The sequence below is a fragment of the Rhinopithecus roxellana genome, chromosome 15 (genome assembly GCF_007565055.1).
Source record: "Rhinopithecus roxellana isolate Shanxi Qingling chromosome 15, ASM756505v1, whole genome shotgun sequence".
Taxonomy (NCBI): Eukaryota; Metazoa; Chordata; class Mammalia; order Primates; family Cercopithecidae; genus Rhinopithecus; species Rhinopithecus roxellana.
Genome location: NC_044563.1, coordinates 74,417,917 through 74,437,485, shown reverse-complemented (window position 1 = coordinate 74,437,485; position 19,569 = coordinate 74,417,917).

The following is a 19,569-nucleotide window of genomic DNA, read 5'->3' as shown; positions in this document are numbered from 1 at the left end:
ATCGCCTCTCTTTTATTATCTTCATGGAACTTACCACTGCTTAATTATCTCTGCATTTGTACTCACTTGCTCCCTTGTGTGTTATCTCTGTCTCCTCCTCACTGTTATCTCCAAGGTCAAGAGCTTCATATGTCTTATTCCTCTCTTTCATACAAATTCAGTACGTGGCACATGATGGGGGCCCAAAAAAATAGTATGTCCGTCAGCAGAATCATGAGGTGATCATTAAAACCCCTCCAAGATGGCACTCAATACTCCTTGACATCTGCACCCAGAAAGTAAGGGTAGTATAGGGTACAGGAAGAGTGAGGTTCATCCAGGAGAACTCATGGGAAAAGGACGATCAGAGCTGGGTTCTGAGGGACAGAGGAAAGCCAGCCTAGAGAAGGGGAAAACGTGGATAGTGTCTTGAGAAGGCAGGCAGGAGCCACAGTGGTGGAGAGCTTCGAGTCCCTGCAGCTGCTACACCTTCAGGCTCCCAGCCAAGACCATTTGGTGAACTATATTAATAATCACAATACAAGAATCCCTTGTGAACTGGAACAATTTCCCTTCCAAGGCAGTGACATGCATATCATTTCACTTTATTCTTCTGCCATCCCCTTGATACAAAGGAGGAGGAAATATCTTCTGCTGTTTGTATGTATAAAATTAATAACAGTTGTTCATTTGTGTAGTACTTTCCTGTTTCCAGAACACATTTTCCTATACAAGAATGATAGTATTTATTCCCATGTTGCAGGGGAGGAGACTCAGAAGTGAAATGACTTGTCCAAGGTCAGTCATAGAGTATGTAGCCTGGAAAACTCAAGCCCCAAACTCCAAATTTTTCAACAACCCAATGGTGTTTTTCCAGATGAGGAAACTAACAGAGACACAGAGACAGAGACAGAGAGAAAGTACAGGGCTAGCTTATGAGAGCTCCCCACCCACACATCCAGGGGGCTCAATTATTTGTAGAGTCAGGATGAAAGCATGTGGACAGGGGAAAGGGAACAGTCTCCCTTCCCAACCTGAGCATGGAGATGGAGATCACCCTTAGTAAAAATGTTCATTTTTACAGTTCAGGGAGAGAGGGGCAGAGACTTCTTGTATTACAGAATTCTAGAATTCTCAGCTGAAAATGATGTTGGAGATGTCTATGATCTCATTATACCCAGGTCCCAGTGCCCTCTTCTAAGCTCTTTATCATCATAATTTCTGATGTAAAAAGCATGATGCCATGCACAAAATGGGCCCTCAGTGAATATCCAGTGCAGGGCCAGGCACTGAATGCAAGAGAGTGAGGAGGATCAGATGCAGTAAGTCAATAGCCATTGGCACTCAGCCCCTGTGTGGGGGATACAATAGGGAGTGGTGGGGACTGTGGCAAGTTAGAAAAGTTTAAACTCTGTGTGAGGGGAGAAGGGTTGCGGCCAACTGTTACCATGTGGACATGCAGGCCCAGTGTTACCAATTCTTACAGTTTTGAAAGAAGGTCAGAAATGTGGATCTCTATCAGAAATTCCAGATTATGTAGACACTTAAATTTAAAGCACTGTGTGGGCCAAACAAAATATGTCTTAACAGCAAGTTTCTTTTACCAGCTTTGTTGAGGTATAGTTGATATACAACTAACTGTACCTATTTAATGTGTACAATTTGGTGAAGTTGGACATATGCAAACACCCATGAGACCATCACCACAATCAAGGTAATAGGCATATCCAACACCTCCCAAAGTTTCCCATGTTCCTTTGGGTTTGTTTGGTTTTTGCGGTAAAAACATTTAACATGAGATCTTAAGGAATTCTGAAGTGCACAACATCAGATTCTTAATTATAAGCACTATGTTGTACAGCAGATCTCTAGAACTTATTCACCCCGCAGAACCGAAACTTGCATGGAATAACAATTCCCCATTTTCCTCTTCCCCTAGCCCCTGACAATTTGCTCCAAGCCCTGCGTTGGTACAGCCAACTGTTTTCTCTGCTGCTATTAGTTTGACAATTTCTGATATGTCATATACATGGAATCAATTTCTAATATGTCATATACATGTGACTGGCTTATTTCACTTAGCATAATGTCCTCCAGGTTCATTGTGCTGTTGCAAATGACAGGGTTTCCCTCTCTTTCAAGGCTAAATAATATTCCACTGTATGTATCTACCAGGTTTTCTTTATCCATGTAACAGAAAGTTTCTATCCATTGTCCATTGGTTTGACACTTGTAGTTAAATGAATAAATTAACCCTGTTCGAACCCTTCATCGTGAAGATTGGGCGACTGGAAGAATTAAGCCATGTTCCTAAGGTTACAAGCAATGAAGGGCAAAGTTTAAACTCCAAGTTTCCAGATTTCCAATCCAGTTCTTAAACTGTTGGTCCAGGGGACAAGGTCAGTGAGGGAGACTGTGTATATGAGAACCCATTAGATTTCGGGACACATCACCACCCAGTTTGGCATCCTGAATCCACACATTCCATCCAGTCCAGGCCCGGGCCAAGAAGCCAGGGTCCATTGTCCTATATGAGCTGAAAGGCCTCGCCCACAGAAGAGGCACAGGCAACAGCACCTCCTGGCCTCCCTCCAACCAAAACCCTAGAAGAGCCCCTCACACCCTCCCCTGTGCCCCATCCTCAGGCCACTTAGCATGCAGCACCTTGGCACCAGCCAGCTGTCACTTAGGCACTTACAGGCAGAACCGTGGAAAAACCAAACCACTGTTATTACACTTAATAACCAGTTTCCACATCATCAACTCATTGGAGTCTTACAGGCACTGTTAGGATGTCAGCTCCCTCGGCCTAACAAGTCAGCACTAGCCGGAGGGTGGGAGAGCACCAGGCAGGACTGGGCACCAGCCTTCTACCAGTTATTCCATCCCCCTCCTGCCCCACCCAGAAGACACACACCCAAGGGCAGCCGAGGCTCCAACCTGCCTCTGCCCCACACACTCAGGAGCTTAGCGCTGTACCAACAGCACCCAAGGTTTACAGCAGGATCAGAACCCCAGAGAAGGGGGCTCAGGGCCCTGACTGGTATCCGAAGAGGAGAAAACAGCCTGGCTTGGCAGAGTAGGGGCCAAGGGGTCTGAAGGAAGAAAATCAGGACTGGGACACCTGGTTGGATCCTAGCTCTACTGTGAGGCCTTGAGTAACATACTCCATCTTTCCAAGCCCCAGCTCCCCACCTGTAAAAGGTGGTACCTCAAAGAGTTCCTTGGAAGACAAGCATAGTGCCAAGCATGGTGTCCATGCCCGATAAATGGTGGGTATCCCTGAGTTATTATGAAATAGAGATGGGCAGAGGGTGGGGGTCCTAAGAGGGGGACACAGGACAAGCACAGGGACTATTAGAAAATAAGACCATGGAGAAATGCTTCTGGATCAACCTAATATACTAGGGGAGGTTAGGTCTTTTAGAGTTGTCAATAAAATAGCTAATAATAAAGTAATATTTTCATTGTACCCTCTTTTAGAGATAACTCAGAGATGTTAAGTTACTTGCTCGAGTTAGCCCAGCAAACAAGTGGTGGAACTTGGCTTGGAGGCCCAGCAAGTGAGACTGCAGCCCGAGATCTTGGCCATCCTTGCCCCTTCTCCCTCTCCTCTCCTCTCCCCTTCCAGCCCATTCGGGTATCACAAACGAAGATCTGCTGGGGAAAGACGCAGGAGGGGCTGGCCCAAGATGAGGCAGGGTCTTCGTCTCCCACTCCCAGATGGTTCCACACTGAAACAGCAAATGACCTTAGGGGCTTAGGGAGCAATTCAGTAGTGGGTGGAGGTCAGGGCCCAAGGCCTCTGGAATGCAGTGATCTGCCTGTTGCTCTGGATAAGGCCACTCAAGCGCCGACTTCCAGGAGGCCCAGCCAAAGCATTGGTTCCCATCCAGAGCCTTGGAGGACAAAGGGCCAGCCCCGTGACCAGACCCTAGCACATACACCTGCCTGGCAGAACCCTCCTTTTGCCCGCGGCAGCACGGGCCTGAGGTAGTGCAGTGCTGCCATCTTTTGGCCGCATGCTGCACTGCATCCCCACCCGCCCGGTTGGGTGGACCTGGCTAGAGACAGGGCCCTAGGCGTTCCAGCTGCCCATTCTCCGGTGCTACAGCATCTCTGAGCCTGGAGAGGGTCTACCCAGCATGCCCTGGCAGGGCGGCCTCTCCATCAAATGTGGCCCAAGATGTCAGAGCAGTCTCGCAGCCACAGAGGCACCTTCTGCCCTTGCAAAGAAACCATGGGCGAGGGCCCCAAGAGGCCCAGGGCTGGCCGGGGTCCCCCACTCCATCCCGCGATGTGTGCAATGAGGCAGAGCAGAGACAAAGGAGGTGGGTGAGTGGGAGAGGGCGCGCCTCCAGGGACCTCAGCAGACTGTTTGCTACCTGCTTCCGCATGAGCTGAGATTTCCAAGATGCCAGGAGCAATTGTCCGAGAGGCGGAATTGTGGGTGATGGGAATTATTTTGTTAGGTTGACTGTTTCATTGTGATTATTCTATTATTTTTTCTTTATGCTTAATTGGAATTTCACATTTTTCTACAATGCCCAAGTCTCAAGAAATAATTTGTTTATAAACTTGTCTGAAAGCAAATTTGCTTTTAAGTAAACACATAATTCTAGAGCAGAAAGGGACCCTTTCTTTCACAGTTGAGGAAAATAAGCTCAGAGACAGGTGACTTGCCCAAGGTCACACCACTAGTTTGTGGCCAAGATGGACTAGACTTTCTCTCTCAAGACAGCGTCTTTCTCCTTTGAGAGTGAGATGGGCCTTTCCCTGACCCTCTAGCTAGGGTAAGATCCCCTATTTGTCACTCATGGTACCTGTTTTTCTGTTTACTCCCTGTCTCTCCCATGCAAGCTTCATAGGGGCAGGAACTTTATCCATCTTGTTCACCAAGGCATTCCCTCTGTCCATTATAGTCCAGGGCATGTGGCAGACACCATAAATGCATGTTGAATGGATGCATGGAGTTAATCAGGGAAGGCTTCCAGGAAGAGGTGAGTTATACATCCATTTTTGAAAAGGCACTTGTAACAGATCAACAGATTAGATGAGAAGCATTCCTAGGAGCTGGAGGATGGCCTAGACCTGGCACACAGTAAAGATATGTTTCCAAATACTTGTAGGGGAGGGGAGAATGGCAGAGTAGTACAGATTGTCCTTCTATGCCTGTAGGGACCTGAGCTAGGATCCCATCCCTGACCCTGATTCCTCACCTTGTCCTGGGAATCTGGGAAGAAGCCAAAAAGAATCCCTCTACGGGGCCAGGAAAGACACTAAGAGCTGAAGCCTCCATCAGCCTAACTGGATCTAACGAGGTCTGGCTGGGCCTGGTTGGACCTGACCATCCTGGGTGGACAGATGGGACCTGACTGGGCTAGGTCTTAGCTGAGAATCCCCTTCTTACTCCCATATTTAGGAGACTGCAGTACCTGTCATATCAGCCTGATCTCCCAGGACTCTAGTCTAGAGACATAAGCAGGTGGGGGTTGGGGGGTGGGGCAGAAACATTGAGGCCAAGGGGAAAATGGGAGGGGTCCAAATTTATGCACGGTCTTGTTTCTAGGGTCTTTTATGAAATCACTGTTACTTTAGGAACATAAAAGATGCATTAAGATGTAATGATCACATTAAAATATGGAAGCCATTTACTATGTTTAGGTACAGATATGAAAGTCAGAAAAACGGAAAATTTCAACAGGGGGGAATGAACATTTCTGAAAAGAAAAAAAAAATTCTTCTCTTAATTTTTCTGGAAAAGTCCATCAAAAGGTTCTTGGGAAAAAAAGGTTTATTTCTCCCAGAATGGTGCATCATGTCTATCTGACAAGGAGGCCAGAAGCCCTGTGCACCTCCCTCTGACCTCAGTCAGGAAGGAGACATGCACTTACTGAGCACCTGCTGTATGCCAGGCTCCGGGCTGGGCTCTTTGTGAGCATTGTCTGGTGTGATAGAAATAGGTCCACCTGTAGACTGCAAGCGCAGGCAGCCCACACGGGCCCTCGATAGACCGACAGCATTCTGCCTGACACCTGGGGGTGTCTCACAGCCTCAGCCTCTGCCTGTGCAGGCTTGCCTGGCCACACAGAAGGTAGGTGGGGTTCCAGTCTGCCTTTGGCCTGGCATATATTTGGAAAGTGGGGTACACATGCTTGTGTGGGGTCCTACCCTTTCCCTTCCCGAAGCACTTATGCCCGGGTTTAAACTCAGCCCCACACTGGGCTTCAGACTTTCAATTTCTTCCTGCAAAACCGTTCAGCACCCATACCTAAAGAGAACAGGATGGGATGTTGATGAGGGCCCCCCAGGGAACTGGAGCTGGGATAATTCTTTATTGTGAGTATGAAACAAGAATTTGGAGAGGAAGAGGGCAAAGACAAAATGATACCAAACACATCAGAAAAAGACTCAAACAGAGAGATGTAGAAATTGAGACAGAAAAAGAAAGATGAGGAAAAGAGGAGAAAAAGAGACACACAGAAAACCCGAAGAGAAGGTTACAAAGCAGGGAGGGGAGGAGAGGACAAAGGATGGACCAGCAGTTACAGGGCCAGGGAGAAGGGGGAAGGCAGAAGACTATCTTTCCCCACTGCCCACCCCCAGCCCTGCCTTAACTCTCCATGGAGGAACTGCTCAGAAATGGGAGGCAAGAAGAGAGAGCGGAGATAGGCGAAGTCACCAGGTAACCTTGGAGACAAAAGTCAAGGAGATGGGCACAGGGAGGGGCATAGCAGGGGATGGGGACACAAGCAGGAGAGTGGCAACAGGTCCCACAATCCAGGGAGGGGCAGGTGGGGACAGAGGTCAAGGAGAGTGACCCGGATGAGCTGTGGGAGGGAGAGGGACAAAAGATTCCAGGAACAAACCCAAAGAGGCCTGAGAAGTCAGAATAAAGAGTTTACTGAGAATCAATTTAGGGAAGGAGCAGGGAGTCGGGAGCTACGATAGGAGAAAGGGGGGGTGAAGCGGGGCAAGCAGCAGCAATGCAGCCAGGAATAGCCAGCCCACATGGCCGTGCTGAAGTGAGGGAGGCCGGGCCATTGGCTATGGACAGCGGGGCACAGGCAGGAAACAGTCACAGCAGACTGGTGTGGGGAGCCTGGGTTTCTGATCCTTTCCCTGAGACCTGCTAAAGGCAATGAATCTCAGCTTCTGGCCGGGGGAACCATTCCAATCACTCGAGTCCCAAATCCTGAGCCCTGCTATGTACCAGGTGCTTTGCTGGGCGCTCTGGGGGACACCAGGACCATTGACAAACATGTACTCTGAAGACACTGATGGGTTAGTGGGAGAAACGAGGTGTATACACAAACAACAAGATAGTGATACGGAGCGACTTCCGGATCACTCACTGCCAGCCAGGGGCCCATCAGAGGGAGCCTCCCTTAAGGAGCCATGCCTGAGCCAGGTCCTGAAGACAGGGCAGGGCTGAGACAAGGGGAAGGCTCATCAGGTAGGGGGCAGTAGGAGCCCGCAGCAGGCAGGCCAGGGAAACCCAGGGTGACCCTGGGTCTGCCAGGGACTAGTGTGTGGCCCAGGACAAGTCACCTAACTTTTCTGAAACTTCCTTTCTCCACCTTGCAGAATTTAAGGATTATGGATAATATCTGTACAGTGCCTGGCACATAGCAGGTACTCAATTAAGGGTAGCTATCACTGTTATGAATAAATAGAAAACATTGAGCTAGAATAAAAGGAAGTGGCTAGAAATGGACTAGAAAGGGGGTTTTAAGACACCCTTACCTCCTACGATCAGAAGCAGCTGTGAGCCACGGTCAGGAGGAACTGTCCCCAAAGAGCCTTTGGTGGAGCTCTGATTGGTATCTAGTTAAGAGTTGGGTGGCTTACAATTACCAGCCAAAAAGAACAGTTGAGAGTATGCTGGTTTTAAGATGTGTCCACAATTTTTTTTAGTGTTCCTTCCAAAACAAACAAACAAACAAAAAAACCCTAATTCCCCTCCACTTGAATGTGGCCAGACTTAGTGACTCATTTCTAATAAAAAGAATGTGCTAGAAGTTACAGAGTGACTTCTGAAACTAGGCCATAAAAGACATTGCTGCTTTCTTCTTGGCCTCTGTCTTGTGCTCTCAGATCACCCATTCTAGGGAAAGCCATGCCCTGGAGACACTCAAGTAGTCCTATGGAGAGGTCCACAGGGCAAGGAACAGCAGCTTCCTGCCAGTAGCCAGGAAGCCTTGTGAGCCAGGCAAGTCAATCATCTTGGAAGTGGATCCCGCAGCCACAGTCAAGCCTTCAGATGAGATGGCAGCCCCAGCCAACATCTTGACTGCAACTTCACAAAAGACTTCATGCCAAAAACATCTAGCTAAGCCACTCTCAAGTTCCTGATCCACAGAAACTAGATGAAATCATTCATGTTTACTGTTGTCTTAAGCTGATGAGTTCTGAGATCATTTGTTACAGTGGATAGCTAATACGGGGGCCTGTGACTAGGTCTGGAGTCACAACCCCCAATAGGGCATCAAACCCACAGCAGTGGCCCAGTGCCCATGGCAGTGGGTGGGGTGGGGTGAGGAAATGAGACATAGGGACCCAGGCAGGGCATCAACAGGTCCTGCCACAGCCGGAGCTCCGAATGACACTCAGAGCAGGCCTGGCTGTGTAGGGCATGGGCAGGTTCTGAGTAGTTCAGTATTTCCAGGAAAGGCAGTGAGATTGAGTTGGTCATCCTTGTTCCTGGCTCTACCCCCATAGACACAGCTATGTGGCTCACCTAGGCCAGCAGGCAGGTCAGGGTAGAAGTAAGCACAAGGAGGCATTTACCTCACCTGGCCTCAAACTCCTGTCTTCCACTTACCTAGTTTATCCTACACAAGTGACCTTGACTCTCTGCCTCAATTTCTCATCTGTGAAATGGTGACAATAAACCCGACTTTGTGGGATAATACTCTCGCAGTATGGCAGAGCCTCATTACACAAAAGTCAGATGATGAAATAAACATGCAGCATCGCACAAAGTCAGAGCTCCTTAAGTTTTGGTACCACCCAGCCCTTGGAGCCAAGAGAGCAGGTTCAGTTGTGAATCTCCTGTTTTTCTTTGCCTTCTGACTCCCATGTGGCCCACATCCCTAAGGGCAGAATCCATTTGTACCGAAGCTTAAGAGGAAATAGTTTTAAAAGCACACTGGTTATTTCTGATTCATATCCATCTTCCAACTTGTTTGCAGACTAAATCTTGGCCTTGACCTCATTCCATTCTCATCACAACCCTGGTTGCTCACTGAGGCATGTTTGCTTTGCTTACCTAAGCCTCAAAGTCTCCTCATCTGTGAAACAGGGCTAGTAACTGTACTGGATCCATTTGGTTGTTGTGTTGGGTTGGGTTAAATGAGGTCTCAGGGAAATGGGCCCAGTAGGCTCTCCTCAAATGCTTAGGATAACTATGGCAGTGACAGTTTCACCAGGACCTGCAACACTAAATATGCTCATGTAGCACAAAATGTAAACAACATGGGGATCCTGACTTCTTTTATAGAAGGAAGTCTATAATCTTTTTGAGGCCTTCTCCTCGAATAATTAACTGCTAGAAACCCCAGGAAGTTCTGACATAAGGCAAAAATCTGTCTTCCTCCCTGATCACTTGCTGCATCATTCTGTCCAGTGTTCACCTCTGTACCCACGAGTACACCTTCCACATCAGTGCCCACTGCATATAGGGGAAGAACCTATGGGATGGATGGATGGATGGACGGATGGGTTAGTAGATGGATAGATGGGTAGATAAGTGGGTGCCTGAGTGTGTGGATGAATATGTCAGTAGATAAGTGGATGTGGATAGATGGATGGGTGAACAGATGAGTGAGTAGGTAGATGGGTAGGTGGGTGAGTTAAGGAAGGAAGGAAGGGAGGAAGGAAGGAAGGGAGGAAGGGAGGAAGGAAGGGAGGAAGGAAGGGAGGAAGGGAGGGAGGAAGGGAGGGAGGAAGGAAGGAAGGAAGGAAGGAAGGAAGGAAGGAAGGAAGGAAGGAAGGAAGGAAGGAAGGAAGGAAGGAAGACTTCAGCTCTCTCTCACTCCAGGCCCCATGCCAGACCTCACCCTATTCCTTCCTTGGGGCTCAGTATATACGGAGAGAATTCCTCTCCTGCAGGGAGAGAGAAGAGAGAGGAACATCAACCATCCCACAATTAGTTTTCAATCTTAATTATACACATTTCTGATGCATTCATCAACTTCCCCTATTAAGGCTGCCATAGCCCCGTCTCTGCCCTAGGGTGTGCAGAGGGAGAATGGGCTGTTCTCCCCAGAAGAAAGGGAGAGAGGCGTCCTAGCTAGGTATAGAAGCCTGTGTTCTTCAGGGTTCAGGAGATCCAGCAGCCAGGAGCGAAGACACAGCCAGCAAGACAGGAGCCTTCTACCATGTCCTGACCCCTGTGAAGTCTTAGGATTCTCTAGGAGGAGGATAGAGAGGACCTTCCCCGCCACCAACACAAACACCCCACACCAGAGATGCCCAGAGAGATGGCTGGCTAGTGGCTGGGAGATTATTTTGATGTCATGGAAAGTCCTGTACTTAAGTCAGAAAGCTTGGACTGAAGATTCAGCTCTGATACCTAGTGACCATGTGACCTTGGACAAGCCAAATGACCTCTTTGAACCTCATTTTGGTGAGGAGGTTAGAGTCGATGATCTTGTAAGATCCCTACCATCTCTCAAGAGTCATTGGGTCCAGAAGATCAGCATCAAGGTCATTCAGGAACCCCTGATCTGGACTCGGAGATCAAGGCAGGAGAGTCCTGCCTATTAGCTGGCCACCTGTTGGCCTGGATGAGTCAGGGAAGCCTCCCAGGTTCCCCCTCTCAAGACTATGACTGTTGCCAGGAAGGACACCCTAGCAGAGCCTGGAGCCTCCACACCATGGGCTGGGGTTGGCAAGAAGACTGTAGCAGTGCCAGAAACCTCTGAGCATGCCACACACTTTATCCTCTGCAGAGGTAGCTACCCTATAGGGAGTCAGTACCCTTCTAGTCCCAAAGCTTCCAGGAGATGGAGAGCCAGAACCATTGCCTAGTACCCAACAAGGGGCTCATGGCCTCATCCACCCTGCACCAAGTCCTCAAGAGCCAGGTATAAGCTCCAGCCACAGGCAGGACCAAGCTTCCTACCCCATGCTCCAGCCTCCACCTTGAATTCTGAGCTCCGGCCTCCCTGCTGTGCATGCCACCTGGCCAGCCCAGGCTGCCCTGGCAAGGACATGGAACTAGGCCAGGTCCCTAGTGTGGATGGTAATTCATGGTGCTTCAGCTCGGCCAGGCCAGACTCCACCAATCAGGAGACTGGTCTCTCTGGAGCTTGGCCTCAACTGCTCCAAAGCTGAGCCTGGGAAGAGGGAAGGGTGACATGAATGGCCAGCCCTCACCTTCTGCCAAGCCCAGGGAAGAGGGCTGGCATTACACAAGTACTTTGCTGGAGACAGTATCTGTTAGGAGCCTTTGCCTCCGTCTGGGTTCCAACCCAGCCTGCCTATCCTGTGGCCAACAGCATCCCTGGCCCCTGGCTTCAGCCACAGCTCCCAAAGTCAACTCATTCTGCAAGTCAAAGCACTGAGCCCAGAAGGGGAGACAACTTTCCCACGCAGCAGCAATAGAGAGGGAGAGCTCTTCCCGGCTGTGCTGCCCTGTGGCTCCAAGGTAGAGGGATGGCACTGCAGGCTCCAGGACCCAGCACCAGACTCCTCCTTGGGTTTGGCTGACCCCCATGGGAAGGTCTCTAGGAAGACAAGAGACAGAGGCCTGAGGTACACCTGGCTTGGAGACTGGCTTCGCCTGTCCTCACCACATCCCTGCCACTAACCTGCCGCATGAGCTTCCCTAAGAGACCTAACCCTATTGTGTCTATGGTTCCTCATTTGCCCAGCAATCTCCTTGGCTCAGGGCTTTTTGGGAGGTCCATATGAGTCAACGCCCTGCATCACCTGTAGATGCCAGAGCTGCAAAGAGACCTGGACAACATCCATCCCAACCTCTGGCTTTTCCATTTGTAAAAGAGGCTCAGATAAGTTAGGTGACTTTTCCAAGGTCACACAGTATGTCCTGCAAGAATGTGAATTAAAACACTCATCACTGTACGAATATAAGGAATTCACAGGAACAAGGTTTATATAACAGATATTTAAATCAGTGATTATCTGATAAAAGTTACATACTCTCCCTCTGAGAAACACGCACGCGTCAATGTGCAGCCTGCTCATGTGATATGAGGGGGTTGGCTCCTGAAGCCCATTCGTGGATTAGCCTGTGGTCAAGGATTCTAGCTCTGTCACTTGGACAACTTACCTAACTCTCTGTGCCTCATTTCTTCAACAACCAAAGGGAACAATAGTACATGCCTCATGGTTGTTTATAGGATTTAATGAGTCTGCAACATACTTGGAACAATGCTTGGCACATAATAAATGCTGAATAAATGTTTGCTATTATTATTCCCTGAAGACAGTCTTGGCACCCCCACGGAACCCCAGATGCCAGGGCAGCCTTCCTACCAGGGGGCCTTTCAAATGTCCAGGGGTACCTGCTCATGTCTCCCTAAACTCCCAGCCTCAGCTGGGCTGGGTGAGCAAACTATGAGATAAGGATCCCACCCACCTCTACCTCCCACCAGCACCAGGCAAATAACCCTGATTCAAGCCTTGGTCAACCTCTACCTGCCCACTGCCCACCTGGACAGCCACTGGCTGCAGTTCCAGGAAGCTGTCTCTTCCCCCCACCCTCCCCACTGCCCAGGAATCAATGCAATCCCCTAAAAGCTCATAACTTGGAGGTAATTATAAGAAGCATCAATTACTCAACAATGTGGATTTCATGAATTCAATTAATTTGCATAGCAATCGATACGGGCGGGTTCGCTGGGGTCCCCAGGGGAAGTTAGGACATTGTTCTCCACGCTATTGATTTTACAATGTAAAACAAAACCTCTCTCCTCAAATTCATAGATGCCCATTCAGCCCATATTAACTTTCAGATCATTTATTTTTGTATGTCTTTCAACTCTGTTTGTTGCTATCACACAAATGCAGAGTATTACATTGTAGGGAATAATTGAATCAATACAGTCATGCTACACCAGACTTCCCCAACTCAAGGAAGAGCAGTTTGCAGACCAGCTCTTCTGCACTCTGCCTTGCCCAGCCAGCTGTCCACCCTCGTACCCACCCCAAACTCTCCTTTTCCCAAGCAGGTCACTCCCCTAACCCTAAGTCTCTCACTCTGTCCAATGTATCTGCATTCAGGATAGACTTAAAGTGCAGCTGGAGAAATATGGTTAGACAACAGGAAGAACTTTTTCTGTCAGTGAATGGAAGCTCAAGGAGAGTTGGAAGGAATTGAGGGCTTCCCTTTTTGGAAGGGTCTTTAGAACCAAAAAGATTGCAGCCTGATGGGGGCCTAAGTCAGCGGCCTCTCAGGGATCCTGGACAGGGGAAGGGTGCTTCTTTCCCTCCCCTGGAAGCCATGAGATTGAGTAGACAGCATTTTCTGAACATGAACCCATCCCATCTCTTGAAGGCCAAGTTTAATAAGAGGAGTGATTATGAAAAAAGTCAGCGGCCTACCAGCCTTAGCCTCCCATGCCTCCAGCTCAGGTGCACCCAGCTCTGCCGTGTTCTTCAATCCTGCCCCCTCCACACCCAGCCAAGCCAGCTCCCCAGGTCCTCTTTGAGGCCAGGCTATGTTCTGAGCAGCATCCAAGACTCCTGCCTACCCTGCACACACACACACACACACACACACACACACACTGTCACACTCAGCAAAACAAGGCTGGGGCCCACCAACCCAGCCACACTCCCAGGAGAGCAGGGACCACCTTCCCACCCCACAAAGCCCCTACTCAGCACACCACCATCCACTCCCCATGTCTAGAGAAGGAGTGAAGCCTTTTTTTTTAATTTGCCTCTGCCCCCCACCCCCTGTCAGGATATTAGACAGCTAAACAGCCCAGCGCCTGTTTCCTTCAGATAACCAGCTCCTGACGAGCCCCCTAATTGTCCCCAGAATCTCAGTGCCAGTGTATAGAGTAGGTCATTTAACCAACAGTACACACAACTAAATAAAAATCCATTTTCCAAGAGAAAATTCTATTCTTATCAGAGTTTTGCAAGAGGGTTGCAAGCGGCCCATGTTAATTGAAGCTTTGATGTTTGTAGGAGGAGGCCCTCTAATCAACGCCACAAAGGAGGCTGATTCCCTGCAGTGTGCCCCTTGGCCGAGGAGCAGAGTCTGGGGAGCTGGTGATGGGAGGCATGGGGTGCAGGGGGCCGGGCAAGGACAGAGGGTCCAGGCTAGCCACTGGACACCATGGTCCCATCCACTGCCTCAGGCCAAGAGGCAGGCACAGAGATGTCAGGGAGGCAGGTGGCTGGGTCAAGAAAGTCAGCAAGGCTGGAGGTGAGCAGGACCCAGAGTCAGACAAGCCTGGGATCAGGATCTACCTGGTGATTTGCTCACTGTGTGGCCTTGGGCAAGTCACTTGACATTGCTGAGCCTCAGTTTCTCCTCTGGATGACCGTAATCCTCTTTACCTATTCTCAAAAGCCATTTGATGATGATCAAATAAAAGCACAGAAAATGAGTTTCATTTTTGAGTATGTCCTACGAGCTAGGCTACCTGCTAACCACTTTACAAGTGGCTTTGTGTAGCGCATCTGATGTGCTTCCTGCCTTCCTCTGACTGCTTTGTAATGGTCCTCATCTCATTCATCTTCAAGGTGGGGAATCTTAGCCCATTTTGCATATAGAGCAACTGAGGCTCAAAGTGCCTAAGTGTCTGGCTCAAAACTTCACAGTAGAAAATGGCAGAGCTGGGATTCAAACCCGCTGTCTTCAACTCCAGAATCCAAACAGTTTTCTGTTACTTGAGTTTTTCTCCTAAAACAAAGTAGGAGGGCCCATCCAGACCCCTCATAACTATCTCCCCACTTCCCGTCCTTTACCTTCGCATGCGCGTGCACACACACACACACACGTCATTTCCTTTGCTCCTCACAGCAACCCCCAAAGCAGGTAGGTAGGCACCCAAAAACAAGAAAGGGGGTCTTGGGGGAGTTTGTGTGGGTTAATGAGCTATTCTTCATAAAATCAACTCTGCCAGGACCATAACAAACTCTCAAGAACTGGCAGCCCCAGCACTGTGATAATTGTGGTGGTGGTGACGGTTTTCATACCCAGCACACAAGAACTGCTCAAAAGAGACAGTTAACAATAGCCATAAATCATTAGCATGGCCAGGTGCAGTGGCTCACGCCTGTAATCCCAGCACTTTGGGAGGCCAAGGCAGGAGGATCACCTAAGGTCAGGAGTTCGAGACCAGCCTCAACATGGAGAAACCCTGTCTCTACTAAAAATGCAAAATTAGCCGGGTGTGGTGGTGCATGCCTGTAATCCCAGCTACTCAGGAGGCTGAGGCGGGAGAATTGCTTGAACCTGGGAGGCGCAGGTTGTGGTAAGGTACGATCGCACCATTGCACACCAGCCTGGGCAACAAGAGTGAAACTCCGTCTCAAAAAAAAAAAAAAAAAATTCATTAGCATCCCTGTTTTCCAGATGCATATACTGGAGCTCAGAGGATTTCAGTGAGTTCCTCCAGCCACAGCCAGTGAGCAGTGACATCAAGATGTCTTGAATCCTGGGCCTCAGCTGCAAAGCCATAACCAGTCCTCTGTGCTCCTGTGGGCCAGTGCTTTTACAAAGGTCCTTGCAGGTTAGGAGGAAGGGAAATCTAAACACACGCCTGCCTAGCACCTGGGGAGTGAATCCTGGTCCTGAGAAATAGGCATGGGAAGGAAGTATCTTCAGAAGAGAAAGAAGGAGTGGGTGAATTTGCCAGGCCAGATTAGGCTAGAAAGAGTTTATCCTCCATATTCAACATGTATTTACCTGTGAGCTGCCAGTTCTGTGCCAGGGCTTGCGGGCTCAGAGACAGAGAACACGTGGACGAGAGGCTTTCATTTCTGTGGGAGCTGTCTAAAGCCAGGGGAGCTTTGGCAGAGGTCTGCTTAGGACCTCCAGGAAGAGAAGGTAGGTTTCAGCTGCCATTTCCAGGATGCATGGGGGTGTCTGGGCAGGGAATTGAGGAGTGAGAGGGTCTCCAGGATCTTTCACACCCACGGCCACATCTGGCGACTTTACCAGCTGAGATCAACCAACAACAAGGAAACCGAGGCCCAGAGAGCTCCGGTGACTTGTTCAAGATCCCAGGACCTGCAGGGAGCTGAAGTCGGATCCAAACCCAGGTCTTTGGACTCTGACTACAGTATCTTTCCCACTATGCCAAGCCAGTAGGGGATGGACGCAAAATATAAGGTGGCTAGCTCAAAATCAGGCGTTAAAAGCAGGTATCAGGAAATGTGGACTGGGGAGAGCCCACAGGGCTGGCCTTCCCCACAGGGCACCAGGGCCCAAGATCTCCAACAGGCAGTCCCTGTGCCCAGCAGTGTATGCAGACCGTCTGCAACACTTGGACCCAAAGGGAGTGGGGCTTGGGGAAGGGAGGGAGTGTAGACAGATCATCTCAGAGTGAGAGGAGCAATTTTTTTTTTTTTTTTTTTTCCGAGATGGAGTCTCACTCTGTTGTTGCCCAGGCTGGAGTGCAGTGGTGCGATCTCAGCTCACTACAACCTCTGTCTTCTGGGTTCAAGCAATTCTCCTGCCTCAGCCTCCCGAGTAGCTGGGATTACAGATGTGTGTCACCATGCCTGGCTAGTTTTTTGTATTTTTAGTAGAGATGGGGTTTCATCATGTTGGCCAGGCTGGTCTCCTGACCTCAAGCGGTCCACCTGCCTCGGCCTGCCAAAGTGCTGGGATTACAGGCATGAGCCACCACGCCCGGCCGAGCGGAGCAATTTCTACCTGAGATACCAGCCTCTAGCTTCAGCGTGCTCGAGAGCTGTGGGGCCTGAGAAAAGATGACGGTGAGGTTCAGGGGACCAGTTACTGAGTCAAGGCCAAGGTGAATGGGATGTGTCAGGACCAGCAAGCCTACTACTCCTTAACCGTCTCCACTGATTCCATTTGCTGTAACAGCAGCAGGGCTTTTTGCTATGAGCTGGCATACCACGAGTTAAAGTTTAACAAGCATCCAGGAAAAACGCTTTACAAAAACAAGAGGTCACAAGTTGAGTCTCCTGATCATGAAATCAGGTCCCGTGGAAGCCTGTGTTACTGAAAGGCTCCTAACTGGTCTTCTCACCCTGAACCTCTGTCCTACCCACTCTGTTCTCCACTCTGAAGCTAGCCAGAGAGATGACTCTATGGCAAAATCTGACCATGTCACTCCCCACTAAAAACCCACCAGTGCTTCCTCACTGCCCTGGGGACAAAATCCAAAGATCGTGCTAACACATAAGACATTTCTCTTTTCCTCCTGCATGCCCTTCCAGGAGTCTTGCAAGCCCCTCCTTATATGCAAAGCTCCTACAGACAATGCCCAGCATGCCCAGCCCATACTGCTTATGCTGTCCCTCATCCTATAACATCCCACCACCACCACTGCATCCATCCCACGTGTGATAGGTTGCATTAATGGTCACCATTCCAAAGAGCTGGGTATGTGTGTGTTATCCCACCAAAGAGGTGAAATATATGGACTATGTTTCCCTGCCCCTTAACTTTGGGTGCAGACATATGACTTACTTTGGCCAATGGAATGTTAGAAGAAGTGTAATTGGGCTTTCTCTCTTCTCCTTTTTCTGTCACCATTAGAGAATCATGCCAGGCTAGACTGGTGGTCCCAGAGGAGGATAAGAGGCTCATGGAGCAGAGTTGCCTGATCAGGCCCAGCCAACATCAGCAGACCCTCAACCAACACAGACACATGAACCAGATAAATGGTATTGTTATTTGCCACTGAGAGATGGTAGGTGTTTGTTACACAGCATATTGTAGTAGTAGCTGATACATCATTTTAACTTGAATAAATTCTATCCACTCATTGGATCTCACCTGAGGTAGATGTCATGTCTTCTTAGAAATCTAACCTGAGCTCCTCGCCTCTTCCACAGGTCAGCATTGGGGGCTCCCATCGCACCCAGCATTAACCCTTCCTGCAGCACATAGCATGTATTGGGTTAAAATTGCTATTTCACTTTCCTGTTTCCCTCACCGATCCTGAGCTTCTTGAGGTCAAGGGTTGCATGTTATTCACAATTTCCGACATAGAGGAATTCAATGACTATTTGTTGAGGGATTGAATGTGGAAGTGGCCTTTTCTAAGGGGTAGAAGCAAAGAGGACTTCTCACTTTTCCACCTCAGCCCACTACCATCATGAAAAATGCCCAAAATGGGAAGAAAACTCACGTGAGTTCTCTGTACTTCCTGCCGACCTCTGGCACACACACTCATACACTTGAATCCCACAGTTAGCCAGGCTGCACTTCCCTGCCGCCCGCTTGCTTGGTGACGAAGCGCTTTTTGAGCCACTTTGCTCCATCTTTCTGCAATATCCTCCAGCAAATCAAGCATCCCCTTCTTGGGATGTTTTCAATCTGTTTTATGTTGATTTTAATTAAAGAATTCGAAACTGAACAAACAGTTCCTAGCAGGTGGCCATACAAGTGTGAAATAAGCAAACTGTTTTATCTGCCACAAACTCTGCTAGTAAATTTCTTCAAATTAATCCCAGCCTCTGAGAGTCTGCTGATTCCAAGGAGAAAGCTAAGCAATCCTAGCCTCCAAATATTTACTTTTGTTACAGCTCCTGGAGCCAACAACTGGTAGTGTCCGTCTTTCCCCACACTCATCCACCTTGTCTCCCAGTCCCATCTCTGGCACTCTGTTGGCCCAACCCATCTGCCAAAAGCAAGGCTCATGTGGCCACATCCCAGGGCTCCACAGCCAGAACTCCAGTAGGGTGGCCAGATTCCCAGGGAGACTTCCCAGCCCACCTTCTTCCAAGCATCACCTTCCCCATCTTTACTTTCTACTTCCTCTGCCAGCCCTCCAGCTGAGGCTGGGCATCCCACCAATGCTTGCCCACCCCAGGGAGGCACAGACATGAGGGCTCAGAACAAGGCTTGCTTCCCATCTCCTCATACCACTCAGGAATGAGCGGGGCCCTTGGAAAAAAAGACACCACCCAGTCCTGGCCAAGGGTATGAGGAAATGGGCCACTTCCTTCACCGCTGATGGGAACTTAAATTAGCACAGCCTTTGCAGAGATCGGTTTGTCTATGCATATCAACAGTGTTAGCATCTTTCTTACTTTTGGATCAAAAAAGTCTACCTATAGGACTTTAGCCCCCTGGAAAAAAAAAAAAAAATCAATGTGCAATAGCAACATTTACCTTGAAACTCTTTATAACAGCAAAAACAGGGAAACATTTATTGTTCAACAACAAGGATTAAATGATACAGCTATATAAAACATTATAAAATAGTATTTAATAATGTGGAAAATAATTTTGTGATCTTAGTGGAAAAAGTAGGTTATAATGCAATACATACAGCATGAATTTTTCTTTTATATTTTATGTGTGTACAGAATATATCATATTCTACATGTAGTATTATATATTGTTCATGTAGTATACTATTAATATTCTATACTATTAATATGTATATGTGTAATATACTA